Genomic DNA, 26,528 nt, shown 5'->3' with positions numbered 1-26,528 from the left:
CATTGCACAGGGAAAAGTGTCAGCTCTCAGCAACTTAGTGAGACCGTCTCCAAATCAGTTATAAAATGGGGCCGGGAATATAGCCTGGAGGTAGAAAAGACCCTGGGTTCCACCTCTAGTACCACAAAAAATAAAAATAAAGAATAAAAAAATAGGGCTGGGGTGTAGCTCGGAGGTAGAGAGCCTGGGTTCCACCCCCAGGGCGGGTCGAGAGGGCGGTATGGCGGCCTCCTTCACAGTGGGGAATCCTCCCATCCCTCTGTCCTCTCTCCCTGCTCGTGGAGGTCCTCTCCTTCTGGGAGGCTTGGAGTCCCCGCGGATCAGCTCCCTGGACGCGGAGCTCCGTGGGCAGGGCTGGCTGTTTATCGTTGCTATTAGCAGTAGTATTTTGTTGTACTGAGGGGACCGAGCCCAGGGTGGCTGGCGCTGAGCTGTACCCCGGCCCTGCTTCTCACTAGGTTGTACAGTCTTGCTGAGCTGCGGGAGGCTAAGCTTGTGAGCCTCCTGTCTCAGACTCCCAAGCGCTGGCTGGGATTGCGAGCATGCGCACCACGCCCTTTGTGAAGGTCTGTTATCATTATAATTATAGGAGTCAAAGAAGGAAGCCAGCCAGACATTTGACAAGCGGAACTCGGAGGAGGAAGGTTTATTTGGGCTCATGGTTTCAAGGTCAGGCCAGGGTTGGCTGGCTCCAAGGCATGGTGGGGGGGGGGGCTGCTGGACTCATGGCGGCTGGAAGCAGAGCAGGAAGCAGCTAGGAATAGACATGGTCCTCAAGGCCACACTCCCAGTGACCTTGCAATTACTCTGTGTGCGCATGCATGGTACTCGAGATTAAACCCAGAGGCAGCATATCTCTGATCTACATACCCCAGCCCTGTTTGATTTTGTAACAGGGTCTTACTGAGGGTCCCGCTAAGTTGCCAAAGCTGGCCTCGAACCTGCGATCTTCAGCCTCCCAAGTACTGGGATGACAGGCCTGCATTGCCCCCCAGAACGCAGCAGGGCCTGGGGTTTCACTCTGTATTCATAGCACAAGTCCCAGTCTGGGGACACAGATTAATAAATCTTTCTTGGGCTGCACTAAGCAAATGTTAGCTCCCTGCCTCCTCCAATCTGTTTCCCAGGGATCCTTTTCTCAGAGATTCAACTTCCTGATGGCAGGCCCAGGACCCAGGTTCCTCGTGTGCCCACTGGTTGGAAAGAAACAAAGTGCTCGGCTTGTCGGGTCGGGCCCTCCCTCCTGCTCAGGGCCCCAGCAAGAAATGGAACTGACTGACAGGCCCACGCAGCGCAGGGCAGGCAGGCTGGCGCTCAGCAGCGGCCAGGACTTCTTTTTGGGGATCCAACCCAGGGCTGTTCTAGCTCTGAGCTACAACCCCAGCCCTATTTTACTTTTTCATTTTGGAACAGGGTCTTGCTAAGTTGCTGAGGGCCTTGAAAAATTGCTGAGACTGGCCTTGAACCTGCGATCCTCCTGTCTCCGCCTCCCCAGTACTAGAATTACCAGCGTGTGTGCCACCACACCCTGGTCTGCTCAGGATCTCATTTCCCGCCTCATCTAGCATTTATTAGCTGCCTTTCTGGAAGGAGCGGCCAGCTGCGCTCCGAGGGACCCGCTGCAGAGCAGCCAGCACCAGGGCCTTCTAGAGGCCAGGGGTCACGGCCCTTGGTCGCTGTACTGAGAACCGGGGCCCTGCTGGGAACCGGGTGGCGGCAGGCAGTGGTCGGCTGCCTGGCAGCGCCTCCGGTCGCTAACTTTTCTTCCTCTAACTTTTGATCTGGCCACAGGAAGTGACACAACGTGTCTTTTTCAAAAATCTCCAGTATCCGCATGCAATGAATCAAACACTGTCAGGACCCATTCCCACGGACCCGGGTAGGAAATCGCCCGGAGACTACAAGGGCCGGGAGCCAGTGGGTGGGAAAACACAAGAGCCAGGACCCTGGGGCTGACAAATGGACCTCTATACTCCCGGGCGTCGGGACTTTTCATCTCACTGTGAGGACTCAGAGCCCTCGAGAGGCCGGCCGCGTAATTATCGCGGGTTAAAGCGGCCCGGCGCTTTCAGAAATGACAATTTCCACTTCTGTCGCTTGGACATCTCGATCGTTTTCAAAAACAAAACTGCGGAGCCCTTAACAAAGATTAGCATTCAGCAAAGTAGACCTCATCTGCAGGACGCGTCTCCTTCTAGGACAGAGGGAGAAAAATACGCTTCCGCTTTGGGGGGCACAAACATAAAACCTCAAATATAATTTAGCAACCCCCAAATTAGATTTGTTTTGGTTTTGGGTACTGGGAATTGAACGCAGGGGTGCTCTAACTTGCAAGGTCCACCCCCAGCCCTATTATTTATTATTATTATTATTATTATTATTATTATTATTATTTTGGTGGTACTGGGGTTCCTGGAAGCCCTTCTACCTCCGGGCTACACTCGCAGACCTATTTTTTAATATATTTTTATATATTTTTATTTGGAAACAGGGTCTCTTAAGCCAGCAAGGCTGGCTTCGAACCTGCAGGATCCTCCTGTCTCCATCTCCCAAGCGCGGGGATTACAAGCGTACGCCACCACGCCCGGCTATTTTTTATTTTGAAACAAGGTCTTCCGCCGGGCGTGGTGGCGCACGCTTGTCATCCCCGCGCTTGGGAGGCAGAGACAGGAGGATGGCGCAGGTTCGAAGCCAGCCGCGCGCGCTGGCTTAGGAGACCCTGTTTCCAAATAAAAAAATGTAAAAATAGGTCTGGGAGTGTAGCCCGAAGGTAGAAGGGCTTCCGGGAACCCCAGTACCACAAAAAAAAAAAAAAGAAAGAAAGAAACAAGGTCTTCCAAAGTGGCTGAAGGTCTCACTAAGTTGCTGAGGCTGGCTTTGAACCTGCTGTCCTCCCGTCTCAGTCACCCAAGGACCGGGGTTATAGGCATACACCCATACGCTCAGCTATTCCTTTATTGGTTAATTTATTTATTTATTTATTTATTTTGGTGGTACTGGGGTTTCTGGAAGCCCTTCTACCTCCGGGCTACACTCCCAGACCTATTTTATATTTTTATTTGGAAACAGGGTCTCCTAAGCCAGCATGCACGGCTGGCTTCGAACCTGCGCGATCCTCCTGTCTCAGCCTCCCAAGCGCGGGGATGACGAGCGTGCGCCACCACGCCCGGCTATTGGTTAATTTATTTTGGTATTGGGGATTTTGATTTTTTTTCCTTTGGAAACAGGGTCTTGCTAAGTTGCAGAGGCTGGCCTTAAATCCGTGGTCCTCCTGCCTGAGCTTCCCAAGTACCGGGATTGCGGGCATGCAACTCTGCGCGCCGGCTCAGGACAGGCTTCCAAGCTGCTGACGCACGTTAGCTCAGGTGCGCACGGCCACCCCAGGAGGAGGAGGCCCTCCTGTCTACGCGGGATGAGCAGCCAGCCAGGCTAGAACCAAGATCTCTCGCCAGCTGCCTCTTGGCCGCCCCCTGCATTCCAGAGCGCTCTGGGGTCCCCGAGGCATCCGAGGAGCAGGTGGGAGGGCCTGCAGGTGGCAGGGGAAGGGGAGCAGACCGCGAGGCCCGCGGCGGCCTGCCAGGGTCCTTGGCACGCGCCACCTGAGGTCGATGGAGACATTTATCCGCACCTCGGAAGGAAGCCGAGGAGGACAATGAGCGCCATGGGGGCCGGCTGTGCAGGAAGGGAAGCCACAAAGAGAGGAGAGGCACTGCAAGAAGGAACCAGGGGAGAGAAGGAGCCGAGGACGAGACAAACAGCTGCTGGAGCATCGCCAGAGGCAGAAAAGCCAAGAAGCAATAAACACTGCGAAACCCCCACCGAGCCGAGAGCGGGCAGGGGCCGGGGCGCGCCGGCCGCAAGGCCTGGGCCGAGGAGCTGTCCTCCCCTGAGCCCCGCGGTCCCGCGTGTAAACGCGGGCCACTGGACCACGGGGACAACGTGTGGCCATCGAGACACAAATATACACGGCACATCAAAATCGATCCCCGAGGGATAAACGTCGCAAACATAAAACCAAAAAAGTACTAGAAGAAAATGTGTGCACACAGGTCTGCGACTTAAGCCGGGCGCGGGGGTACACTCCTGGAATCCCAGAACTTGGGGGGGCTGAGCTGGAGGATCGCAGGTTGAAGGTCAGCCTCGGCAACTCTGAAACCCTGCCCCAAAATGAAAGAATAAATAAATAAAGCTGGGCGTGGTGGCGCACAGTGGTGATCCCAGGACTCGGGAGGCTGAGACAGGAGGATTGCGGGTTCGAGACCAGCCTTAGCAACTTTTAAGACTGTTCAGAAATAAAAAATGCTGGGGGTATAGCTCCGGGGTAGAGCATCCCTGGATTCGATCTGAGCACGTACCCCTGCCCGTCTGGAGACAGGCAGTTAACTAACCTCCCTTTGGGACAGCCATAAAACAAGATTCAGAGCCACTTCAAAACACAAAGTCAGCCGGACATGGCGAGGTACACCTGTCGTCCCAGTACTGGGGAGGCCGGGACGGGGGAGGGGGCCACAGGGTCGAAGACGGACGCAGCGACCTAGCAAAGCCCTCCGAAACTCAGTGAGGCCGTGTTTCAAAACAAAAAGAGCTGGAATTCTCACCTAGATAGAGACCTCACCGTCTGCACACGTAGCGCCACTTGCAGATATTTCTCAAGAGAACGTGTGTGCTTGGCAACCCTGAGAAATTCTTAGAGAAAAGGGTCACCGTGTCTGCCTCTGAGGAGGCCGCTATAGGAGGAGGAGGCCGTGGAAGGAAGAGCCGCTTTTTTTCTTTTTCTTTTTGATACCGGGGGTGGAGCCGAACAGCATTCTGCCTCTTTGAGCTACACACCAGCCCTGTTTTAATTTTTATTTTGAAACAAGGTCTCATTCAGTGGCTGAGAGCTCCGCTACATTGCCCGGGTTGGCCTTGAATCTGCGGTCCTCCTGCCTCAGCCTCCCGCGTACTGGGAGGACAGGTGTGCACCACCACACTCGCTTTTGTGTCTGTCTGTACTGGGGGTTGGACCCACGGGCACTCTACCTTTGAGCCACACCCCGGCCCTCTTTATTTTTGATTATGAAACAGGGTCTTACTAAATTGCTGGGGGTCTAAGTTGCAGAGGTGGGCCTTCAACCTCAGCCTCCCAAGTCTGGGATTCCAGGTGAGCAACGCCCAGAAAGAAATTTATTTTTACAAAAAGATTAAATGTTATTAGATGCTAGCTGTATACGGCGGCCTGCTGGAGCGCTGAGGACCCAAGGGGGAGGAGGGACGGGCTGGCGTCCAATCGGGGGCAGGAAGGGACCTGGACGTGACCTTCCCCGTCATTAAGCTAGAGGACCAGTAATACCGCGTGGCCAGCGGCGAGGATCCGGGCTTAGTGAGCCCCAGGGCGGATGCTAACCCTGTCGGCCCTTTCGGGGGTTCTGGGCTCAGAGTCCCCATAATGTACACAGCAGCACCCAGGTTCTGAAGGGATACCGGGGTGCCAGCCACCGTGGCCTCCCTTCCCGTGGCAGCAGGCAGGGGCTGGCAGGGCCACAGGGCCCTCGATCTGACTGAGGGGGATCTTGTCGCTTTGTTTTGGGTCCTGGGCATCCTACCTCTGAGCTACAACCCCAGCCCTTTTTATTTTGCAACAGTCTCACCCAGTTGCTGAGGACCTCACTGAGTTGCTGCGGCGGGCCTCACCCCTGTGGTCCTCCAGTCTCAGCCTCCCCGGGACCGGGATTCCGGGTGTGCGCCACGGCGCCCAGCTGGACTGTGTTGCCTTTCTCCTGGGACTTACTGTGTCTACCTGGGGTGATCTTTTTAGCTGACTGTGCACAGTACGCCTGCTGCCGGAGCGTCGTGAAAAGCGGCAAAAAACGGAATTTGCGATGTCGAAATGAAACAATCGTGCGCCGCGAGCACTAATTTGATTTCATGCTTTTTGCAAGGACTCGAAAGAGGCCTTCCTTAAAATGTACGGTCTCTGCGCTCCCCACCCCTGCCCCCTGCACCCCGGTCCCCTTTCCCCTCCGCCTCCTTTTAACCATTTTAGGATTTCCTGTAAGCACCGAAGAGAAAATCGGATTGTGAAAACCCTCGGTTCTCGAGTCGCTACCACACAGGGCAAGCTGGATTTTAATGCGAACTTCCCATGTGGTAAGAGGAAATTCTTCAATTAATAAACCGGGTGTGCGGAGGCCAGTCTTGAAGGTTTAATCAATTTCATCTGTACTTAGGATAAAAAGACTGACTATTCTCCTCTTTTTCCCCTCTCCCCCCCACCCTCGTTTTCCTTCTTAAAAAAAAAAATAATAAAACGAATGTTTTATTTTAAATTCTTTGAGGTTCGTATCTCCTGTTTCAGGAAATATTGTCTATTTCATGGGGCGAGTCGGGAAGCTGCCTCCACCGCCCTCTCCCCTTCTCTCTTTGTCTCTTTCTCTCTTTTTTTGACTTCTACTAAGAATCTTTATTCAAAAATAACGCAATTACCCTCTTGCCCTCGTACACTGGAGCAGCTAGGGAGATGCTGGGAATCCTACAGGATCTTGGCACGCACACACCTTGAGGGCCGGGGAGGGGAGAAGCGGGGAGATAGATTACCAAATATGGACGCAGAAATGAGAGGTGGACGGGGCGACGGGCCACAGGAAGGAAGCCCAAACCGGCGGCCCCAACGGGCCTCCCATCCCTGCCGTCTGACCCAGATCTAAACTCCAAGCTCCCTGCGGAAGAGACCCTACCCAAGCCCGCCATGTCAGCCCGGAGGGACAGGAGGGCACCTACCTCTCAGGGTCACAGCGGACAGTGACCACGATTATTATTATTATTATTATTAGGCACTGGGAATTGAGCCCCAGGGCATTCTACCTCCGAACTACACCCCCAGCCCTATTTTTATTCTTTATTTTGAAACAGGGTCTCGCTAAGTTGTAGAGAGCCTTACCAAGTAGCTGAGGCTGTCCTTGAACCCATGATCTTCCGGTCTTGGCCTCCCGAGTACTGGGATTACACGTGTGTACCACTGCGCTAATTTTATTATTAGCAGTAGTATTTTTGAGTGGTGCTGGGGATTGAACCTCGAGGCATTCTACTCTCGGGCTACATGCCCCATCCCTATTTTACTTTTTATTTGGAAACAGGGTCTAAGTTGGTGAGGCTGGCCTCCAATCTGCAGTCTTCCTGTCTCAGCCTCCCAAAGGACTGAGATTCTAGGCATGTGCCACAAACTGTGTCTGTCTCATAAAATGTAGACACACACACACACACACACACACACACACACACACGAGTTCTTGCTGTATTACGCAGACCCCAGGCTGGTCTTGAACTCCTGGGTTCAAGCAATCCTCCTCTGTCAGTGTCCTGAGTAGCTGGGGTGACAGGTGTGTGCCACTACACCCAGGGATTGCCTTTGTTGTTTTTAGCGGTACTGGGGATTAAACCCACAGGCACTGCACCTCTGAGCTACACCCTCAACCTGTTGTTATTAATTTGGTGGTACTGGGGTTCCTGGAAACCCTTCTACCTCCGCACTACACTCCCAGACCTATTTTATATTTTTATTTGGAAACAGGGTCTCTTAAGCCAGCGCAGCTGGCTTCGAACCTGCGCCATCCTCCTGTCTCAGCCTCCCAAGCGCGGGGATGACAAGTGTGCACCAGCACATCTGGCAGGGTTTTATTTTTATATGATTTTTATTTTTCATATTTAGTACTGGATCAATCTGAGGGCCATTTTATTTTCAAGCTACACCTCCAGCCTTGTTTGTTTATTTATTTATTTATTTATTTATTTATCATAAATAAATATCATTTGCAATACTGGGGATGGAACCCAGGGGCATTCTACCTGTGAGCTACACCTCCAGCCCTATTTTTTATTCTTTACTTTGAAACAGGGTCTCACGGAGTTGCAAAGGGCCTCACTGAGTAGCTGAGGCTGTCCGCGAACCGCAATCCTCCTGTCCCAGCCTCCCGAATGCTGGGATCACGAGCGTGCGCCACCACACCTGGCTATTTTTTTAAACTTTGGAACAGGGTCTCACTAAGTTGCCGAGGGTCTCCCTAAGTTACTGAGGCTGGCCTCAGATCTGAGATCCATCCGTCTCAGACTCCAAAGTCCTGAGATGACAGGCGTGCGTCACCGGGGCCAGCCCAGAGCTCCACCTGGAGGGAACAGAATCTCTCAGCCCCAGTCCACCATGGAGACGGACAGGAATGTGTGCCGGAGCTGCCAGATTGCCCGAGTTTTCAAGAGAAGCCAAAAATCTGGACTATTGCATGAACTCTGCCAGCTTTCAGATGTTGACAATTGATTCAAAAAAATGTTTCAACGGTACAGCCCAAACAAAACATGTCCGCGGGCCAAGGCTGCCTGTGGCTCGCGAGAGCAAGACCTCTGGAGCGCGTTTTCTCTAGAAAGGAAAATTGGAAGGCGCAGGGTAAACACGCAGCCTCTCTGGCCCTCGCCGCGCTGGCGCAGGAGAGCCCGGGAACCGGCCCGCGGCCCGCAGGAAGAAGTGGGAGTTGACAGCTGACCCTCTCCTGCTCCAGAGGGGCCACGTTTCGTGTGTGTGTGTGTGTGTGTGTGTGTGTGTGTGTGTGTGGTGCTAGGGACTGAACTCGGGGGTGTGCTACCTCTGAGCCACTTCCCCGGCCCTATTTGTTCATTTTATTTATTTTTTTTGTCTTTTTGGTGGTACTGGGGGTAGAACCCAGAGGCTTTCTACCTCCGGGCTATACTCCCAGACCTATTTTCTATTTTATTTGGAAACAGGGTCTCACTAAGTTGCCGAGAGCCTCGCTAAGTAGCTGAGGCTGGCTTCGAACCCGTGCGATCCTCCTGTCTCAGCCTCCCAAGCGCGGGGATGACACGCGTGCGCCACCACGCCCGGCTGAATTCTTGTTTTGAAACAGGGCCTCGCTAAGCTGCTGAGGTGGGCTACAAAGCTGGGATTCTCCTGTCCCGTCCTCCCCTGTACTGGGATCACAGGCGTGTGCCATCATGCCTGGCTACGTTCTGAGTCTATGAGGCATGAGAAGCGGGTGCCAGGAAGGGTTGTCCTGGAGGTGAGGGCAGAGGACTCTGGTGTCCCGAGGTGGCCCTGGGCATGGGGACCAGAGAGATCGCAGCCCAGACCCCGGCCCTCCCGCGGCCACTAGAGACGAGCGCCCATCCTCCAAGGCCTGGGCTCTACCCAAGGGTGATCAGGGTGCTGCCTGGCCACCCGAGGGCTGGCCCACCACCAGCACGCACACCACGCAAGCCCAGGGTGACACCGGTCACTCTGGCACGCACTTAAAATCCCCGTACTTAGGAGACTAAGACAAGAGGACCACAGACTCGAGGCCAGCTTTAGCAACTTAGTGAGACCCTGGCAGAACCGGGCTCGACTGGGCCTCCCCATGGCGGCCTCCCGCAGCAGAAGCAGGGTCTGCCTTCCCGGGGCTCGGGCCAGCACCCACAACAGCTGTGGCCTCAGACACAAGCAAGTTCTTTACTGGAGGGTCCCCAGGCCACAGAGCGCCCCTCTCCAGCAGGTGCCTCTCCAGGGCCTCGGCTCGAGGTGCCCGGGCATGAGCCAGTCCCCACACAGAACCCAAGGCAGCGTAAGTCGTCCAGGGTCTAGACGTCTTCCTGGAGGAGACAGGGGACTGGAGACGCTGGGCGGGTCGCGGGGCCGGCTCGCATCCCTCCCTCCCTCTGCCCGCCTCCCAGAGCCCGTGAGTCCTCCCAGCAGCGACCAGCTCCCGCTGCGGCCAGGCCTCAGGCTTCAGAGACAAGTCTACCCCAGATCCTGCCCTCAACCAGCTCCCAGGCCAGCAGGACGCACACAAACCCAAACCCAACAAGGCGGGGCGTGGCGCCACACCCTTGTCCTCCCAGCATTTGGGAGGCTGAGACAGGAGGATCGTGGTTCGCGGACAGCCTGAGCAATTAGTGAGGCCCTCCACAACTTAGTGAGAACCTGTTTCAAAATAAAGAATAAAAACAAGGGCTAGGAGCCGGCCATGGTGGCGCACACTTGTCATCCCAGCGTTTGGGAGGCAGAGACAGGAGGATTGCGGTTTAAGGCCAGCCTTAGCTACTTAGTAAAGCCCTTCGCAACTTAGTGAGACCCTGTATCGAAATAAAGAATAAAGCCGGGCGTGGTGGTGCACACTTGTAATCCCCGCGCTTGGGAGGCAGAGACAGGAGAATTGCGTAGGTTCAAAGCCAGCCTCGCTGGCTTAAGAGACCTTGTTTCCAAATCAAATATAAAATAGGTCTAGGAGTATAGCCCGGGGGTAGAAGGGTTCTATCCCCAGTACCACCAGAAGAAGAAGAAGAAGAAGAAGAAGAAGAAGAAGAAGAAGAAGAAGAAGAAGAAGAAGAAGAAGAAGAAGAAGAAGAAGAAGAGAATAAAGAATAGAAAAATAGGGCTGGGGGTGTAGCTTGGAGGTACAAGGCCCCTGGATTCCATCCCAGAACGCAGATCAGAAACAAACCTATCTTTCACCTTGAAGGAAGTGAGTCTTCGGGAGACCCAGGCCCCAGGGGCCGCCGCAGCCAGGCGCCCGTGCACGGAGCACAGGATGGCGGGCATGGGCCGGGGCCGGAGGGGTCCCCATAAATCGCGTCCCTCGCTGGCTGGCGTCCTCTGTTCCTGGGTGGGCCACATGTGCCGCGCTCGCTCTCAGGAAGATTGGGAACAGCTGTCCCGAGCCCCTGCTGCTGCTCGGAGCTCACCCTGGCTTTTCTTTTCTTTTTTTGGTACTGGGAACTGAACCCCAGGGGTGTTCCACCTCTGAGCTACACCCAGCCCTCTTGTATTTTTTTAATTTGAAAACAGGGTCTCGCTCAGTTGCTGAGGGCCTCACTAAGTAGCTGAGACTGTCCTCAAACTTCGAACCTCTGAACTCTGCCTCCTGAATGCTGGGATTTACAAGCATGTGCCACCATGCCCAGCTAAAAGACATGTCCACTCGCAGCCCCGCTAGAGCCCAAGACATTTCCTTGTGTTCACGGTGCACACGCTGCAGGGCGCGTCCCATGGCCCGCGTTCCAGCCCAGGTGTGAGCGGGCTCTGTCCCCTGCACGTCCCAGGCCCAGAGTGGTGAGCCGCTTCCTCTGAGCGTGTGTGATGCTGGGGAGCGAACCCAAGGATGTCCTACCTCCGAGTTTGCACCCCTAGCCTTTTTTCGTGTCTGTGGTACTGCGGTTCCTGGAAACCCTTCTACCTCCGGGCTACACTCCCAGACAGCTATTTTTTATATTTTTTATTTTGGAAACAGGGTCTCTTAAGCCAGCGAGGCTGGCTTCGAACCTGCGCGATCCTCCTGTCTCCGCCTCACAAGCGCGGGGATTACAAGCGTGCGCCACCACGCCCGGCACCCCTAGCCCTTTTGATTTTTTTTTTTTTTGAAACAGGGTCTCACCAAATTACCGAGGGCCTCGCTAAGTTGCCGAGGCTGGCCTCCCAACTGCGATCCTCCAGGCTCAGCCTCAAAGTATGGGGATTACAGCTGTGAGCCACCAGGCCCAGCAACTTTCTTGCACCGATGTGTCCTGTCTCTTGGTTTGAAGCCGGAGGTAATCTGTAGCCGGGAGAGGTGGCATGGCCGAATGAGCCCGCTGGGCCCCCGGGTGCCACGGGCCAGGGCAAGGAACTCAGCCCCACGCCTTGCTGGGCTCGAGGTGCAGAATGTCCCGTGGCCTCAGGGGGCCTCAGCCAGGTTTCTCCCTCAGTTCTCGGCCCTCCCTCCCTTGGGCTGTGAGCTTCCCGACAGCAGGCCCTGGGTCCACTGCAGCCCCTGCTCCAGATACTTTCAAGAGATGGAGGAAGCCGGGCGTGGCGGCGCACGCTTGTAATCCCAGCATTCAGGAGGCTGAGACCGGAGGATCGCAGTTCGCGGACAGCCTCAGCTACTTAGTGAGGCCCTCGGCAACTCAGTGAGACCCGGTTTCAAAATAAAGAATAAAAAACAGGACAGGGGGTGTAGCTAGGAGGTTGAATGCCCCTGGGTTTCATCCCCAGATCTGCAAAAAAAAAAAAAAAAAAAAGGAAGTCAGCCACAGTGGCGCACAACCAGAATCCCAGGTCTTGGGAGGCTGCGACAGGAAGATCGCAGGTTCGACGCCAGCCTCAGCAATTTAGTGAGACCCTGTTTTAAAATCAAGAATTAAATAGGGCTATGGCGTAGCGTGGAGGTAGAAGGCCCCTGATCTCCATCCATCCCCAGCATCAGAACAACGTGCGTGCAAATGAACACATTCCACCAGGTGGGCCGCGTGGACGGCCAGGTGCTGGCCACTTGGTGGCTCGGTGCTTGGTCACCCGCCCCTCGGGAGGACGGCGTGTGCCGCCCCACTCAGCCCGGAGTGCCGGGCGCATCTATTTGTTTCAAGCAAATAAAACAAAAATTGTTTTAAGTTACAGCTGGTGTCTGGGCCAGCGGATCAGGCTCTTAAGATACAGGGCTGATAATTTTTCTGGCACCGACCAAGAAGGAAAGGCCGCGATGGGGTATCAGGTTCCCGGCTGCTTCCGCCGGGCTGCGGCGTGGGGCCCGCTGATGTCTGTCTGTTTCCCTTTTATTTTCCCTATCCACGTTTCTTTTACTGGAGTCAGGAGGAGGGCATCTCCAGGGCCCCCGTGCAAGCGGGGACTCGAGACAGCAAGAAGAGAAACACATTTCTGCTGCCGTGTCCCTGGGTGGAGGTTCGCCACCAGCGCCCCGCTGACCTGCGGGGGCCCCGGCCCCTCCAGCTGGTTCCAGGTATGCAGAACCAGGCTTGGGGGTTCACCGCACTGAGCTCTGCACAGTGTGGTGTTGTGAAGAGTGTGTGCGCCGGCCAAGTGCCGGGATACAGTAGGTGCTCACAAAACAGGAACACGGCGGGCGGTCTCCGTCCTCTCACCGGGATGCCCAGCCCAAGTGGCGCTGATGTCCTAGGGTAGGGATAAGGGGAGCTGCCATGTTCCCAGACCCTAGGGTAAGCACTGAATTCACACCCCTAAGACTCAAGACGCATGTGCAAGCCCGGCGCGGACGGGACATCGGTGATCCCAAGACTCGGGAGGCTCACACAGGAGGATTGCAGGCTCGAGGTCAGCCTCAGCAGCTCAGCAAGACCCAGTTGTGGTGCCGGGGAGCGAGCCCAGGGGTGTTCTACCTTGGTGCTATATCCCTACTTTTGAGTTTTATTATTTATTTACTTATTTTTATAGTGCTGGGAAATGAACCCAGAGGCATTCCACCTCTGAGCGACATCCCCAGACCGATTTTATGTCCTATTTGGAAACAAGGTCTCAGGAGGTTGCTGAAAGCCTCACTAAATTGCTGGGGTTGTCCTTGAGCCTGCGATCCTCCAGTCTCAGCCTCCCAAGTACTGGGACTGTCAAGTGTGAGCCACCAAGCCTGGCTTTTTAGTTTTATTTTGAAACGGGGTCTTGCGAGGCTGCTAACTTGCGAAGGCTGGCCTCTAACTCCTGTCTCAGCCTCCTGGGCCGGGGAGGCTGAACCAGTGTCCAGGCAGCCCCAGACGAGGCGGGAGGGCTGGCCGGCAAGGACGCAGCTCCAGATGGCTGCTCCAGGCCGGGCCGAGGGCAGCTTCTCCTCCCCAACGCCTGGCCCCGGCCCTGGGCCTGCGTCTGCGGGCCCCAGTGGGACTCTAGCGACGTGCAGTGGCCCCTGGAAGCGAGCGGCTGGCCGGCCAGACTTTGATGTTCCTCCACCCCACAACTGGCCGGAGTCTCGGGCTTGTTTGTTTTTTCCTGTCAAACTTCTGTAGTGTTCCAACTAAACAGGACAGTTTTATCAACAATAAAACTGGGCCAGAAAAAGAGTGGGGTATTTGGTTTGGTCCTGGGATTTAAGGCCAGGGGTATTCCACTTTCAGGCTACACACCCAGCCCTTTTGGGTTTTGAATTTTTCTTTTCTTTTTTCTTTCTTCCTCCTCCTCCACCTCCTCTTCCTCCTCCTCCTCCTTTTTCTTCTTTTTTGCTATACTGGGAATAGAACCCAGGGCATTCTACCTCTGATCTGTACCCCCAGCCCTATTTTTTATTCTTTATTTTATTTATTTATTTATTTTGGTGGTACTGGGGTGGAACCCAGAGGCTTTCTACCTTCGGGCTACACTCCCAGACCTATTTTTTATACTTTATTTGGAAACAGGGTGTCACTAAGTTGCTGAGAGCCTCACTAAGTAGCTGAGGCTGGCTTCCAACCTGTGTGATCCTCCTGTCTCGGCCTCCCAAGCGCAAGGATTACAAGTGTGCACCTCCACGCCCGGCTTCTTTATTCTTTATTTTGAAACCGGTCTCACTGAGTTGCAGAGGGCCTCACTAAGTAGCCGAGGCTGTCCATGAACCGTGATCCTCCTGTCTCAGCTTCACAAATGCCAAGATTATAAGTGTGCGCCACCACGCCCGGCTTTGATTTATTATTTTGACAGGGTCTGGCTAAGTTGCTGCCAGACAGCCTCGCTAAGAGGCTGAAGCTGGCCTCAAACTTGACATCCTCCTGTCTGTCTCAGCCTCTAAAGTAATGGGACGACAGGTGTGTGCTACCACGCTGTTTTTATTTTCTTAAAACAGGGTCTCACTAACTTGCCGGCGGTCTGGTTAGGTTGCTGAGATGGGCCTCAAAGCACAATCCTCTCATTTCAGCCCCCAGCATGATGGGCGTGCCGGGTGACACACATTCTAGCCTGGGCCTCGCCAGCCACCTCACTGTCCTTGTCCCCCTTCCACGGAGGCCCCGCGGTGGGTTTCCTGCCACGGCCTCCTCCCAGTTACACCAGCCGTCCACAGATCTGCGTGCTAGGAGGAACGCAGAGCCGCTGATTACACTTTTGACAGGACTTCGATAGACAGGCCCAGTGGCCCACGCACCCGCCGTCCTCGTCCTAGGAGGCTGCGACAGGAGGACCGCAGGTTCAAGGCCACCCTCAGCAACTGAGTGAAAGCCTGGGCCTTAGCAAGCCTGTTTCCAAATAAAACAATCAAACAGTGTTGGGGGTGTAGCTCAGAGGTAGAATGACCCTTGGGTTCAACTTCCAGTACCTCCCCCCACAAAGCGCCTTACTGACAGCTCTGGCGGGCACAGCGCGATGGTTTCCAGCCTCCCTCCCGGACATCACGAGGCGGCAGGTGAGTCTGTATCTTCGGCGACATCGCTAATATTCTGGTGCTAACTGATGGGTCCCGTCGGCGTCGCGCGCAGCTGCTGAATGGCTGCGGCCTGCCCAGAGGAGCCTTGTGTATGTGGCTGCTCGGCTCTCGGGGCCCTGAGAAGCGGCATCTCTGGCTCTCCTGTCGGGTCTGGACACAGCTGCCATTCTGCTCGTGATGTGCCGCTGCGCGGTTTGTTCTGAGGCCACCGTGTGCTCTTATCAATGATAACATTATTATTATATTATTATATTATATTATTATTATTATTATTATTATTATTATTATTATTTTGATGGTACTGGGGTTCCCGGAGGCCCTTTTACCTCTGGGCTACACTCCCAGACCTATTTTTATATTTTTATTTGGAAACAGGGTCTCCTAAGCCAGCGCGCACATCTGGCTTCGAACCCGCGTGATCCTCCTGTCTCCGCCTCCCAAGCGCGGGGATGACAAGCGTGCCCACCGCGCCCGGCTTATGATAACATATTATTAAAGCTAGGTCCCAGAAGTAGGAATCCAGTGAGGCCTCCCAAGGCCTGTGCGCCTTGCGCCCTGGCTCAGCTGCCCTGATACTTTTTTTTTTTTTTGGCGGGTCTGGGGATGGAGCCCAGGGACATTCGACCTCCGAGCGACACCCCTGCCCTATTTTTTATTCTTTATTTTGAAACAGGGTCTCACAGAGTTGCAAAGGGCCTCACTAAGCAGCTGAGGCTGGCTTCAAACTGTGATCCTCTGGTCTCAGCCTCCCGAATGCTGGGATGACAAGCGTGCGCCACCACGCCCGGCTCACTGTTCTCTCTTACCTGTAAGAACAGAACGCTGAGCTGGGACTGCTCCCTACTACCACCACCACCACCACCGCCACCACCACCACCGCCGCCGCCGCCGCCACCGCCACCGCCGCCGCCACCGCCACCTCCACCGCCACCGCCGCCGCCGCCACCGCCACCGCCACCGCCGCCGCCGCCGCCACCAACACCGCCACCTCCACCGCCGCCGCCGCCGTGCCTGCGCTCTCTTTTGCACTTCACACACACTTCACACACTGCCACCCGGGGGCCACGCCCACTCAGCCACTCACACGACTCTCCACACAGACAGCGAGGCTGGATGGACAGCAGGGTGCCACTTTTCTTCAGGGTTGGGGGCTCGACTTGAGCCCAGGTCATCCTGCCCCTGAGCCACACGCCCAGCCGCTTCCTAATTTTGGAGCAGGGTCTCACTGCTTTGCTGAGGCTATCCGCGAACCTGCAGCCTGCCTGTCGCAGCCTCCCGAGTGCCCAGATGGCAGGTACGCACCGCCCTGCCTGGGCCCATCTCAGATCCTCGGGCGGTGCCCCTCAGCCGGCCCTACACACGTGTGCTGCGTGCCATGCCGAGGTCCCAGGGGCTCCCCTCAGTGATGACCAAGCAGAGAGCTCCGATACAGGCAGGCACGCACGCCTGGACCCCCAGCACTTGGGAGGCTGAGACAGGAGGATCACAGGGTCGAGGTCAGCCTTGGCAACTCAGGGAGACCCTGTCTCAAAATAACGTGTAAAACTGGAGTCAGGTGTGGTGGTGCATGCCTGTCACCCCAGTATTTGGGAGGCTGAGGCAGGATGATTGCGGGTTCAAGTTAGCCTCAGCAACTCAGTGAGAAGCTAAAAATATAAAAAGGGCTGGGGGTGTAGCTCGGTAGCTCAGAGATAAAATGCCTCTGGGTTCAATTCGGTACCACAACAACTAAATTAATTAATTAATTAACTAAAATAGAATTGGACTAGCCGGGCGTGGTGGCGCACGCTTGTAATCCCCATGCTTGGGAGGCGGAGACAGGAGGAAGCCAGTCACACCGGCATAAAAGACCCTGTTTCCAAATTTAAAAAAGTATAAAATAGGTCTGGGAGTGTAGCCTGGAGGTAGAAGGGCTTCCAGGAACCCCAGTACCACCCAAAAAATAAATCAATAAAATAGAATTGGACAGGGCACGTAGCTTGGAGTAGAATGCTCCTGGGTTCAAGCTCCGGTACCACACACGCTAATGACAGTAATAAATGCCAGCCTCCCTACGTTTCTGCCTGGTGAGAAATCGCCAACCGTGAGGTTAACACGTGACAGCTAAGAACAAGGATGCCCGTGGCTGAAGTGTGGACCACACACTGACACCCTGGGGCAAGCCAGTTTTCTGCATCCGTTCTCTCTCCTCCTGCAGGTCACTTTTTGTTTTGGTGGTTAAGGCTTTTGGCTGCCCTTGTAGCCCAAACGCCCGCCGAGCACAGCGTAGCAGAGGGAAGGCGCCTTTGGCTCAGGGCTCCGGCGCCCAGTCCACGGTGGGCTGGCTCCCGCACGCCGTCTATCCTGCCTAAATGAGATCTCTAAGACAACCTGAGAAATACCAAATACCAGACCCTACCCTAGGATTCATAATACAAATCACACGGCTTCTTATCTTTTTTTGCAGTACTGGGAACGCCAGGGCTTCACGCAGAATACACAAGTGCTCTAGCACAGAGCTACAGCCCCCGCCCCGCAGAACAGCGTGTCAAAGATTAAAGGCCGCTGGCCGGGGCAGTGCACGCCTGTAATCCCAGTCCTGGGGAGGCCGAGGCAGGAGGATCATAGGTTTGAGGTCAGCCCTGGCGGCTCAGTGAGATTCTTGGCAATTCAGCGAGACCCTGTTTCAAAATAAAAAGTAAGTGGGCTGGGGGCGGGGGACGCTATTTTGGAGGCAGAATGCCCTTGGGTTGAATCCCCAGGACGCAAAAAAAGCAAGTACTAGGGTGATTTATGGCCTGCATTCATCCCTACATCTTTAACAGGGGCCCCCAAATCCACATTACATTGTAAAATGCTCACGGCCATTATTTTAACTTGAAAAAGGGGAGGACACAGATCTGTTCCAAATGGGCTGGCACACTCAGGACCCTCACTCCCAAGAGGCTGACTGTCAATAACTCTCTACGAGGGGAACCGTTTTTAACGGGCGTAATTGCAATGCGCCAGAGAAGCCCTGCGCGGGCCGGGGCCCTCCTGGGTTTATCTGGCCCATCTCTCGGCTCCAGGAAAACCCTCCCTCGGCGAGCAGAGCCATGCAGATCCTGCAGATCTGTGGACGGAGATGCAGGATGAGCTGGGTCACAGTCTGAGCCTCTGCAAAAGTGACTCTGCATGAATGGAGAAGTGGGTGCTCAGCCCGCTCGGGCATCCGAGACTGTGTGAGGCAGAGAGCTACACGATGGCCTAATAAAATGTTTATGGGGAAGGGCCCTTACGGACCAACCCGTCTAAGCTCACCGGGCCATCTGTGGGGGACTGGGCCCCCTTTTTGTTGGTGGTACTGGGGGGCTGAACCCAAGGGCATTCTATTTCTGAGCCACAACCACAGCCCTTCTGTATTTCTGGGTTGTTTTTGGTGGTACTGGGGTTCCTGGAAGCCCTTCTACCTCCGGGCTACACTCCCAGACCTATTTTATATTGTTATTTGGAAACAGGGTCTCTTAAGCCAGCACAGCTGGCTTCAAACCTGCGCGATCCTCCTGTCTCCGCCTCCCAAGCGCGGGGATGACAAGCGTGCGCCACCGCGCCCGGCCAAGTATTTCTGTTATTTTGAAACAAGGTCTCACTAAGTTGCTAAGGCTGGCCTTGAACCTGCAATCCTCTGTTGCAGCCTCCTAAGTCCTAGGATGCCAGGCGTGTGGCACCGCACCCGGCTTCCAGTGGTGGCTTGTAAAAATTAACGGCGGGCGACGTGCAAAGGACTCATGCCGGGGGACAAAGCGCTGAGGAGGCAGGGCTCACCTCACGGGCGCTCTGGGGCTGCCTGGAGGCCCGTCGCCCACCCAGCCTCACCGGCAGCCTTCTGGTGCCTGGTGGACAGTGTGCAACCACGCCCTGCCCGTGGCGCTGGGGACGGCCAGCGCCGCCCGGAACCCAGGCTTTCCTGCTAGTCAGCATCTGCCGTGCTGCGCGAGGGGCCGAGGGCAAGGGCCGCTCGACTGGCAAACCCACAGAGCAGTCAGACCCACCCGCAGGCTGCCCCGGAGGACTCCTGCTGCGCTGTTCCCCAGAGCTCAGCGATTCGCCCCCAAAGCCAGCCTTCCAACCTCGTGTGGTATCAACAGGTAGGCAGTGGAACCAGGTGTGGTAGTGCATGCCTGGCATCCCAGTACCTGGAGGCTGAGGTCAGAGGACCCAAGGCTGGAGGCCCAGGCCGGCCTCAGCAACTTGGTGAGGCTCTTAGCAACCTAGCCAGGCCTTGTGTCCAAATGAAAATCAATCGATCGATCGATAGGGCCGAGAGTGTTTCCTGGAGATAGATGCCCCTGGGTTCAGTCCAGCCTCAGCAATTTAGCAAGAGCCTGTTTCCAAATAAAAAATAAGATAGGGCTGGCAGGAGAGGCTGGAGGTGAATGTAAACTTCAATCCCCAGGACCACACACACACACACACACACACACACACACACACACACACACACACACTTAGGAGGCCAAGACAGGAGGATCGCAGGTTCTTGGCCAGCCTCAGCTACTTCGTGAAGCCCTCCACAACTTAGTGAGACCCTGTTTCAAAATAAAGAATAAAAAATAGGGCTGGGGGTGTCGCTTGGAGGTAGAATGCCCCTGGGTTCCATCCTTAATACCGGGGGGGAAAAAAATCACAATGAGATACTACCACATACCCACTAGAATTTTTTTTGGGGGGGGTGGTACTGGGGGTGGAACCCCTAGGCTTTCTACCTCTGGGCTACGCTCCCAGATCTATTTTATGTTTATTTGAAGACAGGATCTCACTAAGTTGCCGAGGGCCTCACTCAGTAGCTGAGGCTGGCTTTGAACCTGCGCGATCCTCCTGTCTCCGCCTCCCGAGCGCGGGGATGACAAGCGTGCCCACCACGCCCGGCTCCCACTAGAATTTTAAACGTCCACACTAAAACGTCAGCTATTCCCAAGGACGTGGGCAAAGGGACGTCCCTACCTCGCTGCCGGGGGATGTAAGAGAGGACTCGCTCTGGGAAAAAGTCTGACAGTTTCTCATAAAAGCAAACACACATCAACCCCATGCCCCAGCCATTCCGAAACTCCAGGGATCAACCCCGGTGCAGTGGAAAACCTGTCCCCATGAAGACAGGGCCAGGACTGGGGGCGACGCAGGTGTCAATCAACAGAAGGGACAGCGAGTCGCGGACAGAGGAGGAGAGGGGCTGCCGACGGTACTGTGCTTCGGAGCCACGTAGAACACACAAGCAGCTGTGCTCCTGGGGCTGGCCGACCAGCTGCAGCTAGCAGGGGAGGCCCCACCGCTCAGACTGCGGGAGGAAGGCCGCGGGCCCGGCTGGGGAGGGAGGCCGAGGAGTCAGCCTCGAGACGAAGTCCCAGGCAGACAGCCCTCGCTCTCTACCAGCTGAGCACAGGCGGCGGGCTGAATGTGGCCATTGTTCAGCCGAGGGGGCAGTCTCCACGGGCAGGACTGGCTGGCGACAGGGCTGCCTGCCCATCAGAAACAAGACAGCCTAGGGGGGGGCCGGGCCACCCCGGCCCTGCGCTCACACCGAGGGTGAAGAGGCAGGGTGCGCTGGCGTGCTCCGAGAGGCCAAGCACCTGGGAGGCCAGGACGGGAGGATCGCAAGTTTGAGGCCAGCCTCAGCAACTTGGCAAGGCCCTTGGCAACTTAGCAAAAGCCTGTTTCAAAAAAAAAAATCAAAATAAATAAATAAATAAATAAATAAAAAAAATAAAAATATCAAATGGCCTAAAGGGCACGGCTTGCACAGAATGTCCCTGGGCCCCACCCCCAGCACAGTACAACTCGCACACACACACACACACACACACACACACACACACACACGATGAGAGACTGTCGAACCAGACTGAAGTCCTGGCCAGAGCGTGAACCTTTCAAGCCCAGAAGCCCCGGAAGCCCCCTCGATCAGACGGGTCATTTTGAGGGCTTCCTCTCCCAACTCTGTGGATAAGTTCAAACGTGCAGAAAAGGTGAAAGTAAGCCAGGCGCACGCCTGTGATCACGGCGCTTGGGAGGCTGAGGCAGGAGGATCGCGGGCTGGAGGGCAGCCTCGGCAACGTCGGGTGATGAGGCCGGTGGCGTAGAGGTCTGGCTGGGAGGCTGCGGCACTTGCCTGCAGGGACCCGGCCCCGGAGCGCTCGCTGGAGACGCCGCTCCGTACGGGAGCGGGCAGCTGCCGTCCGACCCGGAGGGGACGTCGGTATTTATTTACGTATCATCTGCCCTACTGCAAACAGGATGTAGCGCGGCTGAGAAAAATACACAGGGCGAACGGGGAGGCCAGAGGGGGCTGAACCCGCGAAGGAGCACTCGGGCGGACACCGGGGGGCGCAGGCTCGGGGCAGCCTCCGCTCAGCGAGGCCGGGTGGACTCCCCTGGGTCCGGTCCTCAGTCCCGAACAAAAGGACAGATAAAATCGGACTGGGGGTGCAGCTCAGGACGCCCCCAATACACATAAAAAGCAAACTGACAGAGAGGGACACTTGTGCGGTAACGAGGTGTATTATGAAAAGGAAGCTCTCCTTACTTATCTGGCACTTGGAGACTGAACCCGGAGATATTCTACCTCTGAGCTCTACCCCCGGCCTTATTTTATTTTATTTTTTTCATGGTACTGTGGATTGAACCCAGGGGCATTCTACCTCTGAGCTGCACCTCTAGCCAAATTTTATTTATTTATTTACTTGTTTATTTATTTTGCGGTACTGGGGATAGCATTCCACTTCTGAGCTCCAGCCCCAGCCCTATTTTTTATTCTTTATTTGGAAACAGAGTCGCACTGAGCTGCAGAGGGCCTCACTAAGTAGCCGAGGCTGTCTGCGAACCACAATCCTCCGGTCTCGGCCTCCCGGATGCCGGGATGACAAGCGTGCGCTACTCCGGCCGACTTATTTTTTTTATTCTATTTTATTTTATTTTGAAACAGGATCTCACTAAGTTGCCGGTGGCCTCGCTTACCTGCTGAAGCTAGTTTTGAACCTGCGATCATCCTGTCTCAGCCTCCTCAGTACTGGGATTACAACTTGGGCCACGGCACCAGGCTATTTTTTTATTTTAAAATAGGGAGGGCCTCGCTGCGTTGCTGAGCAGGCCTCGGAGCTGTGATCCTCCTGGACCGCTCTGATGCCTTCACAGAGAGCCGGGCAGAGGCCACCTGTCAGAGCCCGGCCGCCTGAGCCAGCTCCCGGCACCTGCCCATGGCAGCGCCTCTGAGTTTCACTCGGCCCTGCCCTCCTTGGGCTGCTGGCCACGACCGATCTCCTGGCTCCGGGACACAGGCTGGCTGCGCCACGAGGAGACAAAGAATGACACTCGCCCAACAGCTGTTTAATTGCTTTTTTTAAGAGCTGCCCTCCACTGCCAGGGACCTAATCAGCGCTGGGAGCGAGCCGCCCGCCGTAGAAGGCAGCGCTGGGGGAGCCGGCTGTGTTTTGTCATCTGAAAAAAGGAAACACTATTTGAAACGCTTTAAGATTTAAACAAACAAAAGGCAGGCAGACTTCTCCGAAAGCCGTGGGACAGCCTGGTCCCCGCGCTCTGAAATGAGCTGAGTAAGAAAGTCTTGCAAACGACCGATGGGCTGCGGGCAAAGGGGTCTGTGAAATACATCGCTGCCGTGGGGAGGCACGGCAGAGCTGGAGGAGGGCTGGGTGAGAGGGAGGACCAGGGACACCAGCCGGCAGCTCCGCCAGGGAGGCCGCACATCCGGCATCCCAGGACTTGGGAGGCTGAGGCGGAAGGAGCACAGATTGGAGGCCAGCCTCAGAGATTTTAGCAAGGCTCTCCCACAACCTAGTGAGATCCCGTTTCAAAACAAAACAGAACAAAAGGGCTGGGGTATAGCTCAGAGGCAGAGTGCCCCTGGGTTCAATCCCCAGTAGAGGAAGGAAGGAAAGAAGGCAGGAAGGGAGGGAGGGAGGCCCCCTCGCCAGAGCTGCGGGGAGATTTTTCTGTGAGCGGAGGAAGGTCACCATTAAACAAATGTTTGCGGGAGAAACTTTGGAAAAACAGCACTGGGAACGGGGAAAACCTAGTTGAAAGAGAATCTGACAGAAAGAGTCTAAGAATCACCTACATTCCTGAGCCCCGAAGTCAGTCGCTCTTAATATCTGCTGGCTCTGGGTTTTTTCCTCCCTGGACCTGTGTATTTTGTGCATAATTGAATTATGCTGAAATAGAGTTCCTTGGCCCGCTGTTTTCCACTCAGGGTTATGCTTACTGTGAGCTTCTGGGTGTTTCGAGCGCGTTGTAAATAGCATTTTACGGGACGGCTGCACAAAGTAGCCCGGTCTGCGACTTCGGGCGGATCACAATTTTTTGCCCGTGTGTGTCGCAGGCAACGTCTGGGGTACCCCCGGCTCTATTTTACTTTTTATTTGGAAGCAAGGTCTCACTAAGTTACTGCATATTGCCCTTAAACCAGCGATCCTCTCGTCTCAGCCTCCCAAGTACAATTTTTTTTGCTTTCGTACGTAATCCTTTACTTACTTTATTTATTTTTGTGGTTCTGGGGATCGGACCCAGGGGATTCAACCACGGAGCTACGCCTAGCCTTATTTTATTTTGAAACAGGGTCTCGCTAATTGGCCGAGGCTGTCTTTGAACCTGCGATCCTCCCGTCTCGGCCTCCCAGGCACTAGCTTACAGGTGTGCGCCACTGCACCCGGCTGCTTCTAAGCAGGGGTTTAAGAACATCTTTGTGTAGACAAGTCGGGCTCATTTCAGACAGGCGGTTTCCTAGAAAATGGATTATGAAATCAGAGAGTACAACTTATTGAAGGATCCAGGGAGATTTCCTACAAATTCCCTGAAATGCTGGCCAAGTCAAAGCTTTCTAATAATGTATCAGAAGCTTCTCTCTCTCTCTTCCTCTTTTCATTTCTCCTTCTTCCTTTCTTTCTACAGGGGATGGAATCCAGTGGCCTTCTGCCTCTGGGCTATCCCCTCAGCCGTATTTTAGTTTTTCCTTTGATTTTTGTATTTTTGTGGTACTAGGGATTTGAACGCGGAGGCATTCTATCTCTGAGCTAAACCCGCAGCCCTGTCTTTTAATTTTTATTTTGAAGCCGGGCGTGGTGGCGCACGCTTGTAATCCCAGCATTCGGGAGGCTGAGACCGGAGGATCGTGGTTCGCGGACAGCCTCAGCTACTTAGTGAGGCCCTCTGTAACTCAGTGAGACCCTGTTTCAAAATAAAGAATAAAAAATTGGGTAGGGGGTGTAGCTTGGAGGTCAAATGCCCCTGGGTTCTATCCCCAGACCTGCAAAAAAAAAAAAAAAAAAAAATTTTATTTTGAAAAAGGGTCTCTCTAGGTTGATGAGACTCTGACTACTTGCTGAGGCTGTCCTCAAACCTGCAATTCTCCTGTCTCAGCCTCCCAAAGTACTGGGATGACAGGCGTGCGCCACCATGCTGTGCTTACAGTAACTGTGTGACTCCCACCCAGCCCTGCTGGCCTGGCCAGCCGAGGGCCTCTGCGGTGCCCACGCCTCCCGGAGGCCTTCATCCGATGGCGCCGGGGGAGGAGCCACAGGATAGGCTGGGGTCTCTGCCGGGCTGCGAAGTCACGGCGCCCGTCTCTCAGTCGCCTTCCAGCTTTAATGGTTCAGTTAAGCACTATGCGTCGGGCGGAGCGGCGCACACCTGTCATCCCGGTACTTAGGAGGCTGAGACAGAGGATGACAGGTTGGAGACCAGCCTCAGCAACTAGTGCGACCCTGTTTCAAAAATAAAGCAACACAAACCAAGGGGGTAGAGTGTGGAGGTAGACTGGCCCTGGGTTCAATCCCCGGCTCCGCTAAATCCATCCATCCGTATATCCATGTATCTATCCATCCGCCCATCGTGCGGTGGCCGGGGAGCCCGTGAGGACCACGAAGGGCAGGTGGCTCAGAGGTGACAAGGTCACTCGGTCCCCACACCGGCCCGTCTCACCGCTGGGCACGGCAGGCCCCTTCGGGAGCGCCCAAGGCCAGGCCTCGCCATGGAGCCAGCTCTGTGGGCCTCACTCACCTGCAGCTATCCAGAGACCCGGGGTGGAGGAAGGCAGATCAGGCTGGTGCTGCCCAGGCACAGCGACTCTTCCATGGCCAGGAAGATCATCATACACCCTCAAGTAGCCGAGGCTGGCTTCAAACCTGTGGTCCTCCTGCCTCAGGCTCCCAAGTGCTGGGATGACAGGTGTGTGCCACCACGCCCAGCCTCCTCAGTCCCATTTTATTTTTTAATTGTGTGTGTGTGTGTGTGTGTGTGTGTGTGTGTGTGTGTGTGTGGTACTGGCTGGGGGCGGAACCCAGGGGCTTTCTACCTCCGGGCTATACTCCCAGACCTATTTTATATTTTATTTGGAAACAGGGTCTCACTGAGTTGCCGAGAGCCTCACTCAGTAGCTGAGGCTGGCTTCGAACCTGCGCGATCCTCCTCTCAGCCTACCGAGCGCGGGGATGACAAGTGTGCGCCACCACGCCCAGCTTATTTTTTAATTTTGAAGCAGGGTCTCGCTAAGTTGCTGAGGGCCTTGCTAAGTTGTGGAGGCTGGTTCCTAACCTTCAATCCTCCTGTCTCAGCCTCCCAAGTGCTGGGATTGCAGGTGTGCGCCATCACAGGCAGCTAACATGCACCTCTGAACGCTGAGCTCCTGACCACTGCAGAGCTGGAGGCCTGGGGAAGGCTGGGCTAGAACCCTGCAGACGAGCGGCCTGCTGAAGGGGCCGCCGGCAGGCTACCTCGCCGAGTCGGACTGCAAGGACGCCGGGCCGGGAGTGAGATGAGATCCCGTGGAGTAGCGGCAGCAAGGTTCCAGAGTGGAACACATTAGCCATGCATTCCAAACACCTGATCCCAGGCCTTCCTGAGGCAGACACTCCCGCCACGGAGCACAAAGGGTCAGCAATACCGAGGAGGCCGCCAAACTCCTGCCGGGGGACAGGGTGGCAGCTCGCCAGGAACCCAGAGCTGCACCTGATTGGCATAAAAAAAAGTCAAATAGGGGCCCTTTCATCTAGGCCACAAAAGAGGGGCCCCGAGGCTGCCAGGCCTCCCAGCGACTGGACTGCAGCAGGGACCTCCCCTTCTCCCGACACCCACACCTATGGCCTCGGGGTCAACATCTCTCATACCCCCTCCCTCTCTCTTCCCCTCTCTCTCTCTCTCTCTCTCTCTCTCTCTCTCTCTCTCTCTCTCTCTTTGTTATTGGTACTGGGGACTGAACCTCCAAGCTATATCCCCAGCCCTATTTTAATTTTTGTTTGGACTCAGGCTCTCAATAGGTTGCTCAGAGTCTCAAGTTCTTGAGGCCGGCCTTGAGCCTGACAGCCTCCTGTCTCAGCCTCCCAAGTAGTGGGGTGACAGGCATGCGTCACCGCACCTGGCTGGTATCTCCCA

The 26,528-nt window shown here is 55.3% G+C and overlaps 1 protein-coding gene across 5 annotated transcripts in view; it reads right to left on the bottom strand.

The window, feature by feature from the left end:
• EEFSEC (eukaryotic elongation factor, selenocysteine-tRNA specific) overlaps positions 1-26,528 on the bottom strand; it is a gene marked incomplete at both ends in the record, with an annotated part of 101,619 nt that overhangs the window by 58,070 nt on the left and 17,021 nt on the right. The window lies entirely within an intron of this gene.

Source organism: Muscardinus avellanarius, assembly GCF_963383645.1.
Source record: "Muscardinus avellanarius genome assembly, chromosome: 22".
NCBI classification, from domain to species: Eukaryota; Metazoa; Chordata; class Mammalia; order Rodentia; family Gliridae; genus Muscardinus; species Muscardinus avellanarius.
Note: the sequence above shows the minus strand (reverse complement) of the source record. Positions and strands in the feature narration are given on the sequence as shown.